Genomic DNA, 9,560 nt, shown 5'->3' with positions numbered 1-9,560 from the left:
AATCTCAGCAGTGCTATGACTAATGTGTAAAGGAGAAAGCAGAAAGAAATAAGGCTTTGTCCCTATTATCATAGTTGTATCAATGAAATCTATTGTTATCCTTTAATAGTTACACAATCTTAAAAAGTATATTACCTATTATAAAATTTAAATGGTTACAAAAAAACCCCAACAAACCACCAAGCACTAAAGCACATTCTGGCATGTAAGTATTCTAATATATTGGTTCTGCTTTGAATGTTAATAATGTAAATTTCTTCAGGGCAAATAGTGAAAAATGCTAAATTATCTCGTGTCAATTTTCTACTTTTACTTTGAGTGAATCAGTATAGACAATGTGCTTATGACTGTTCTTGCTAGATAATGCCAAATGCTAACAAGACTGCAGCATCTTACAGGACTTCATGCTAATAGATGGTGTGGTTTGTGGTTGCCAGTAATTTATGGTATGAATTAGTGTCAAGTCTCACATATTTACGCTTTCACAAAGTACTTCACATGCACCCGTTGTTAAAGCAGTGCAAAGGACACTAAGCAATTGAGTTTAATTTTTCATTTTACGCTGTAAAGTCGTGAACTACTTTTCATCAGAACAAAAAGGAAGAAAAGCATTTAAAAGAGCAATGTATTAATCTTCATTGAGTCTATCATTTTACTATAGTAGCGGCTAAAAATAACTAAAATTGGGACCTTTGTGTACTACAGATTTAAATACAAGTGGAAGCCTATTTTAATACTTGAAGGTAAGTCATTTAAGCTGTCAAAATAAGCAAAAGCTGGTATGAGAATACCAGTATATTCATCAGTTTAGCACATATGGTGGATGCAGAAGCTGATTTGATGTAATTTCTACTGTCACCAAAATGTCGAGGCTCACAGTGTCTGTGGTGGGTCTTTTCATGTTACTTCTGTAACAATGTGTAAATCAAGTGCCAAACATTTATGAATATGTAATAATACAACATGAGTTATCATTATATTAGTTGATGAATGTCTGTTAAGAGTACCTGCCTTGCTGCAGCCTAATATTTATCATTAAAAAACTGTTTATTTTTAATGCTGTGTTTAACAGCTTATTTTCCTATTTATTCTAATACATAAATAAAGACACCTAACTCAGGTTTTATGAAAGGCATTAAAAAATCCTAGCAAGACCACTGCCATGATTTACTAGAATGTTCTCTTAATGCTGTTTACAGGTTATTTTCATATTCTAAAGTATATAAAGTCTTTGGTTCACTAAAGCTTGTTCGTTTTGTTGTTTTTTATTTTGTGGGTTTGTTTTTTTTTAAGGCAGAAAGTAATTTTAGTGGCTCATGAACTATTCTGTTCTGCGTGTTTATTAGACATTAATTTTACTGTGCACACTTAGGGGAAGTCTGTACTCCATAAAATACGCCGAGTGTCAAACTGTGTTTCTTCGAAGTAGGAGAATGTGGGCTTCACAGGGTAAGTTTGCTCATTATCTTCAGGCTGTAGAACTCCATGCCTGGATTTTTCTATAAGGAACTCTGCAGTGGGTTAGCGGATTAGTTGTTAGTCTCTCCATCTGACCTTGCCATGTGGAGGTGTCCTATGAGAGTCAGAAGTCTGACAATTGTGTAAGCTTCCTGAAGCTCATTAGTGTTTAGATAAAGGAATAGTGTTTACTGTAAGGCAAATTTTTTTGGGGGGGGGATAGTTTGCAAGGTTTTTTGTGACTCTGTTGAAAAGCCATATGTTATCATGTTAGTATTTTATCTAGTAAGTTTTTTGAAATAGTGTGTGGCCACCAGTAAGGTGTGTTGATGTAATTATTTCAGTGTATGTTCATGAGTTTGTATTTGTTTTAGCATTTACTCACTTGTAGTGATATGAAACGGCCTGTTGTGTGAAGACAGGCATTGATAGCATTTATATTAACAGAGTATGAAAGAATCTGTGGCTCGATTCTGCTTTAAGACATTACTGACAACATTTCTGTTGTCTTGAACAGTAGCAAATGGCAATTTAACAAGGATTCCTGTGCTACCCCAAGTAGAGTTGCACTTTAGGATTGCATGTATGCACTCAGAGTGAAGAAGTAAAGAAATCTTAAATATTTATCTGAATCAGAAATGGGAATATAGCAGTAAATGTTGAAATCTAGTAGGTTTCTTTCAGATGGGTCAGATAGAATAATCAAAGTACTTCCTTCAGAGATTTTAGAAATTACTAATAAATATCTAAAGCCATTATTCTTTTTTTCTCCCAATCAGAGATAGTGTTATTTTTTCTCCACCAAATTTTCTGTGGAAAAGTTTATCTTGTCTGCAGAATTAGAACAAAACTTTATTTGGAGACAGCTAGCTTTAAGTGGACTTACAACCCCTAAAATAGCAGCTTTAAGATGAAGCTTGCTGTAGCTTATCCACAGTACTGTAAATGTAGTTCTGTCCTAAATTACAAATAAAGTAGGTTTCTTCTTCCTTAGCTGGACAGCTCATGAGTGCACATATTGGCTCCAATTCAATCAACGTAATGGTTTTGTTGAGCTAAGAGGAGAACTACTGTTTAGATTTCTTCCAACACGATATCAGCCACACAATAAAATGGTCTGGCCTTCTAGTGTAATTTAAGCTTGTATGATACAGAAAGTTAGAATTTCATGCTGTTGTGGCAAATAATTAATTGTCACCATTCTTTTTCAGATGTTAGAAGGATAAAATCTTAACACTTTGTTGTAGCTTAAATAGCATTCTGTAGTCTTTTGATAAGTTCTCTCCTGGATTGCCCTGCTTATGAAATTTCACAGTAGATCAAATTGCAGAATCTCAAATTACTCACTAGAAACAATCTAAGGTCTTGATGACCATGCTGCTAAAATAATACAAGACTCAACCTCAGTGTATTTTGTGCCCTTGTTTTTGAAAAATTTCTGGTCATAAGATTTCATAGAATGCTTCAAAGTCCTGGCTAGGATTCACAATCTTTCCTTCTCTCCATCTGCCATTCATAAATAGATTGCCGTGTTCAGCCTCACTGTGAAGGATCCTATGAGCTCCTACAAGCTTTTACTGGGTTTGAAAACTACTGTGCAGGTGCTCTGTAAAGTAGCATGACTTTCCAGTAATTGACAGTGGACCTTCACACAGATATTTCAGGGTTGAAAATCTGCAAACAGTAAAGTGGGCCAAAAGAAGTCTTAACAGAGCATATGATGAGTAAGAGGTCATTCTTATTTGTAGGCAGCATTGCATTCTTAGGAAGTAGCCCAGTTAATGTAACGTAATGCAGTTTCACTGTTTAGAGTTCTGTTACTGGTCTGGTATGGAGCCAAGTCTTCACCCGAACCCAGTAATTGCACGAAATGGTAATAATGTCCTTGCGGGTGTAATATTTAATTATAAAAATTATTTCTTAATTTATCATTTTGAAAACCAGGTTGAAGAACAGTCAGTAGACCCCATATAATTTTCATTGTGAGATTTTCATGAGTAAATATGGCAGATTTCACACTTCATTCATGTGGACAGAAAGTGAGGGTTCCACACTGCTATCCCCTAGGCAGCATCATGAGCTGTGTTTAAACTCAGTAACAAAAAAGAAATCTGAGCACCCTGATCTTGTAAAGCATATAAACACTTGATTAACTTGAAATGTGTTAGGGAGACCACTGATAAAGCAGGGCTAAAGCAGTCATGCTTTTCTGGATTTGAGGCCCAGGACCTGAAGTCTATTCATAGAATCATAGAATAGTTAGGGTTGGAAAGGACCTTAAGATCATCAAGTTCCAACCCCCTGCCATGGGCAGGGATACCTTGCTCTAAAACGTATCACCCAAGGCCTTGTCCAGCCTGGCCTTGAACACTAACAGGGATGGAGCATTCACAACCTCCCTGGGCAACCCATTCCAGTGCCTCACCACCCTAACAGGAAAGAATTTCCTCCTTATATCCAATCTAAACTTCCCCTGTTTAAGTTTTAACCCATTACCCCTTGTCCTATCACTACAGTCCCTAATGAAGAGTCCCTCCCCAGCATCCCTATAGGCCCCCTTCAGATACTGGAAGGCTGCTATGAGGTCTCCACGCAGCCTTCTCCAGGCTGAACAGCCCCAACCTTCTCAGCCTATCTTTATACGGGAGGTGCTCCAGTCCCCTGATCATCCTCATGGCCCTCCTCTGGGCTTGTTCCAACAGATCCATGTCCTTTTCATGCTGAGGACACCAGAACTGCACACAACACTCCAAGTGAGGTCTCACGAGAGCAGAGGAGAGGGGCAGGATCACCTCCTTCGACCTGCTGGTCACACTCCTTTTGATTATTCAGTTAGCATAGCCTTCATTTCATATAGAGCATTATGTCCATGTTTTTACATGTGTAGCTCATTTCATAATGGTCTATTAGACAATTCTCTAAGACTGTAGTTAAATGAGAGTATATTTTTGCAAAATGTGCAGGCTTATTCTTACATCTGGACTTAAATGTTTGCTTGGTTTAGCTTAGTGACTCAAGCAGGGTTTTCAAATGTTTAATTCACATTTGGAGTTGAATTTACAGAAAGCTTGCAGAGTGGGTGATTTGAAAAGAAATATACTTGAAGTTCTTAATACCAAAATGGATTGAGCTAGGCTGTGACCAGATGCAACGGTGTATTTCATAGATGTTAATGAATTTGTTACAGAGGACTCAGGCTTTAGTTTATTTTACTGAAGTTGCAACTGAAATGATTTCAATAGTATTAGTGCTAAACAATGGTAAGTGGTTACCCCAGGTAAATAAATATCATAATAGGTGATTTTGTGTATAGGTTCTGTGGAAGATGGGTCTCCGACTTTCACAGGTGATTTGTTTCAACAGGCAAGGTTGTGTATTTTGGGATCAAGGTAACAATTTGTTAATAAGTAACCCAGAAATGTCAAAATGTTAATAGATGCTAGAATGTTTTCTCCATAACTAGAGTGACCAAACCAGAAAATCCCTACAAGTTTTATTATACAATGGCACCATATATGGTTGTACAGGTATGAAACCCATAATGTATAGGTTCTTTTTGTTAAGATGTTGATCAGGGCAAGAAGAAAGCTTTTTAATTTCCCCTTTGTACTGACATGTGTGCATCCATCTTTAAATAAAAATTACTGAAAGCTATGTAGAATATTTATCAGTACGCAGGAGGAAAGCAAGATGACTGTCATGCCAAAATTCAAAGAGCCCATCAAAGATACCGATAAATCCACACTTCAGCCTTTGCTAACAAAACTGTGATCAAGTTATAAGGGAAGGGTCCCAGGAATTCCTGTGTTGTTCTTGCTAAGTGAATGCACTAGTGTAGAGGGCTAACATCAGTGGTTTTATTTCTGCTGTTCACAAGTGATTTCTCTCTCTGTTAGGATGTCTGTTCAGTTGAGCATAGCTGACAGAGCGTGGAGTTAGGCAGTGGCAAATGTATAAAAGGGCATGTTGATAAGAAAAAGTTTCCATACCATATGTAACTGCCAGGGATGTGGGAAACAAGGATGAAAGGCAGATGGCAACTGAGGCTGCAGCTGTGAACGGGCAGAATGTGGTACCTGTGTTGCACTATTTCACACGAGATAGAAATGTATGCAGTGTTCAACTGGAACAAGTGAGTTATTGTGCTCATCCAACAATTTTTTCTGTGCCACCCTATACATCAGAGGTGTATCAAGCTAAGTGTGAATGACAACCACTTGAAGTACCTTCACCAGTAGAATCTGGACAATGTGGTATTTATTAAGCTAAATGCCAAAGTTGTTGCATTTCTATGGAGTTGAACATTAAAGCTTTTGGCTAGCACTTGTTTATAATGATCCAGGCTACTGCAGCTGACATAAACTGTATGAAACTTTCCTTCAATCTGTGTGTACTTCAACCTCAGATGGCTTTCCAGACTTTGCACTGTTTCATATCCAGATTCTTATAATGCTCAGAAGTGAAAATGGGAGGTTAAATCAGTTTAAATGTACCAGATTCTTGGTGTAGGGGAAGTGGGTAATGTGACCCCAATTAATTTTGCAAGGAAAGTATTCTCGTACTGGTTTAATGTGCTAATAACAGAAAAAACTACAGGAACTATAATTTGAAGAAACTCTCAGATCCAGGTGCTGCTGATGTTTTTTAATCCTTCTGGGACTCGGTGTTTTTTTTGATTGGTTTTTTTTTAGCCAAAGTTGTTCTTGAACTATATCTAAAATCCATGCTTTAATACTGACTGTGGACCTGTTTTCACATCCATATTGGTTAAGCTGAACAGCTTTGAAAATTGGTAAGATTTTATGTAGTCCTGTGAATGTAAAGATGTAGGATGTGCTGATCACGTTTCATGAGATTTCAACGTAAATCCATGAAGAAACTTCCCTACTTCTTCTGTTATTTCAGGTGGTCTGGGTATGTTGCTCATACATAAAATTGTTAGGGTTCTTCAAAGGCTGCTTCAGAGGTATAATATTTCAGCATTAAAATGCTTGAACAGGAGTAAGGGAACTAGGTTTCAACAGTATGCTTTTTGAAACTACTGAACGGTGTCATTGCAATTTACCAGTAAGCCTTTGATACTTTTAAAGCACAATCTTGTAAAGCAGTTGAAATGTTTGGTATAGTCACTTAAAAAATTAATCTACTTCCTGCCTAGTTCAGTGTTTTGAATGGTGATTTACTATTAATTTGCTGTCCTTGCCAGTAAAGCTACAGAATTTGACCTAACATATTGCTGATGAAACTGTTATGGTTTTTATAGAATAACATAAAAGCAATAATAATTTAGATCTGCTGGCCTAGAAAATAAGATATGTGAGTTTCAGTCTCTGATTCTCTGATCCATGAACTTTTATTTATATATGCAAGGTAAAGTTCTTATATCAGAAGGGATTAAACATTTCCAGGTAATATATTCTCATTTGGCCACTAGGTTACTCACCTGAATATCCATGGGAGGAATGAAAGGAAATCACTTCTAAGTGTTGACTACCGGGAAATAAAGTGTTTTGATTTTTTTTTTTTTCCAGAAATTTTGTGAAAAATCTCCTTTATAGTCTTATGTTTTATTTATAGTAACAAGAAAATGTTGTATCTCAAAAGTTACTGTTGAGTGAACAGTATTTTAGACTTTTGATCTTGGTAAAGAACAGTTTTAGCTTGGGTTTGGATGCTTTGGATTTGAAAGATATTTTGGAGAAAGGATTGAGATGGTAAAATGTAGCTCCTCTTCTGATGCTAAAACCCTAATTATTTTTACAACTGTGTCCCTTAGCATCTAAGTTACAGTTAAGATTTTGCTGCACAAGGCTGGTTGTCAGGATACAAATGCATGGATGGTGACTCATTGGTGCACTGCAACTTGTTTCCCTCTGGGATCAACAAAGAGGCTAGCTAGGAAGAGAAACAGGATTAATAAACATTTTGACTTTATTTGTAATACAAATATTGCAGTACTGTGCTATTTTTTCCTTTTAATTTTGCACATATTCCATTGTAAATTATGTTTAAGTTCTATATAAAAAAGTGTTTGCAATCTAGAGATTCTAGGCCAAATCACTGGTAAACAAAAGGTACCTCACAAGCTAATGATACAATCTACAAAGTGTATCCAGGGCTTGGTTTGTTTTGTTCTTCCTTCTAATACTACGAAGCATTTTTGTTCTATCTTGGGACACTTTCAAGAGTAGAAACATGTATGAAATTATATTTTTATTTGCATAAAGATTTGAAATGTACTTCTCTCAGAGTCTTAATATATATAATATGTGTATTTATATATATATATATGAAAAACATTTGGCTAAGTTTTAGTGTTGCTTTGGTTTCTTAACACAAAAGGAAGTGAATAATCATAAGCTTTTGAATAATGATCTCAAAAAGTAATTCTTGTCTAGCTGTGTATAGTTTGTAGAATTGCACAGCATACTCTTTAATTAACATTGAGACAATATATAGTGGGTAAAGAATGCTGTCTTGTGATGAAATCAAAGAACTCGCTTTAAAACTCCTGTGTTAGATATCTGACTCCGACTCTTTGTTAGATCTGGGACAAGCTATGTATGTTCTCGCTGCCAAAGTCAGAGCATGTCTGATAGCTACTAGCTTTCATAAATTAACACTTTTAATTGCCAGGTAGAAGCACACATGAAATAGAGTGTAGGAGGCTCGGTTACACAGAATAGCTGAGTGATAAGTGAGATTTTAAATTGTTTGGCTTTTTTATAAAGGCTAGCATGCACAGTATTACTAAAACTGCCCTGGTGATCCATTGCTATAAGAGGTTCTGTCTCAAACAGATGCAATTAAATATTATCTAGAAACCAGATCACTACATATTTTCCATGACTTCGTTTTAAATTTGTTTCTATCTTTGCTGCAATGTTGTTGTTCTTGATTATGAGGTAAAGGCACACTCCACAGGGCAGTTAAATTCACTTTGGCAATATGAACTTTTTAAAAAGCTAAAAACTATAATAAAAGCTTACTAGTAGAGCACAACCCAAGCTCAAAGAATGTCTGGAACATTATAAGCCGGAAGAACTTGCCTTAAAAAAAAAAACAAAACAAAACCCAACAAAAACCAACCAAACAAAACCCAGCTTTGGCTCTAGGGGAAATTATACCCAATTGTAATGTCCCACACTGCAAAAACAAGTATTATGTACAGAGTAGTTATTTCTTAGTAAAAGTTTTCTCCTCTTTTACCAGTTCCAAAACATGGTAACTTTTCTGTACTCTAAGTCCACCCCAAATCCCTTTGGTTTTTTTTTAGGGGAAGGAAAAACAAAAACCACAAGGCAAAAAAGCAACAACCACTGAACCAATCCCATATGAAACCTTGACTCACTGCAGCCTGAGGCATAGTTTAGGATCCAGGTTTTTGGAAAGACAAGTTCTTCCTGTTGCTGGAGAAGGGAGGGGAGAGATGAAAGTCTGTGTCACGGATTTCAAATGCAACTTGATTTGCAACATCGAGAGTTGTTTGCAGTGCTGTGTACTTTCAAGAGTGGTTTTAAGTGCTGGGTTGTTGTTTGTTTTTTTTCCTTAGGTTATCAACTTTTGATATGGCTCAAAGTGGGTGAATTTTGAGAAATTGCTCATCAGTTTAAATCAGAAAGACCTTTCCTAAAATTTCTCTCAAATAATTGGGGAAAAAAGAAAAACATAAGTCACTTGGGTTCACTTTTACCTCACGTGACTTTAGACACCTACCTTGTAAACTACTCCCACTACGTTCTTTTATATCAATGAATACATATTGGCATGCTCATGGTGCAGTGATAGTCTTTGAGAAAGCCAAATTAAACTCTAGAAGTGTGTGTTTCTTTCCATTGTGTATAACTACTGTCTTGTAGGGTAACTAACATGCAAGCTTCTGCTGCTTGGTCAGTTTTATTCTCTCTGTGCCATTTAAGTCCACGGCTCTTGTAGCATTAGCTGTGTCTTGAGATAAACAGTGTCCGTTGTTCCTGTCACTGTCCCAGCTTTGTTCCAAGTCTTGTATTTTTTCACTAAAAACCTGCATTGAATGATAATCTCACTTTCATTTAAAGAAACGACCTCAAAACACTATAAAAATTGAGAAAACTTAGTCTTGT

The sequence above is a fragment of the Neopsephotus bourkii genome, unplaced genomic scaffold (genome assembly GCF_033783945.1).
Source record: "Neopsephotus bourkii isolate Nb327-2 ecotype Australia unplaced genomic scaffold, CSIRO-AGI_Nbou_v1 NB_860, whole genome shotgun sequence".
In the NCBI taxonomy this organism is placed as follows: domain Eukaryota; kingdom Metazoa; phylum Chordata; class Aves; order Psittaciformes; family Psittacidae; genus Neopsephotus; species Neopsephotus bourkii.
Note: the sequence above shows the minus strand (reverse complement) of the source record.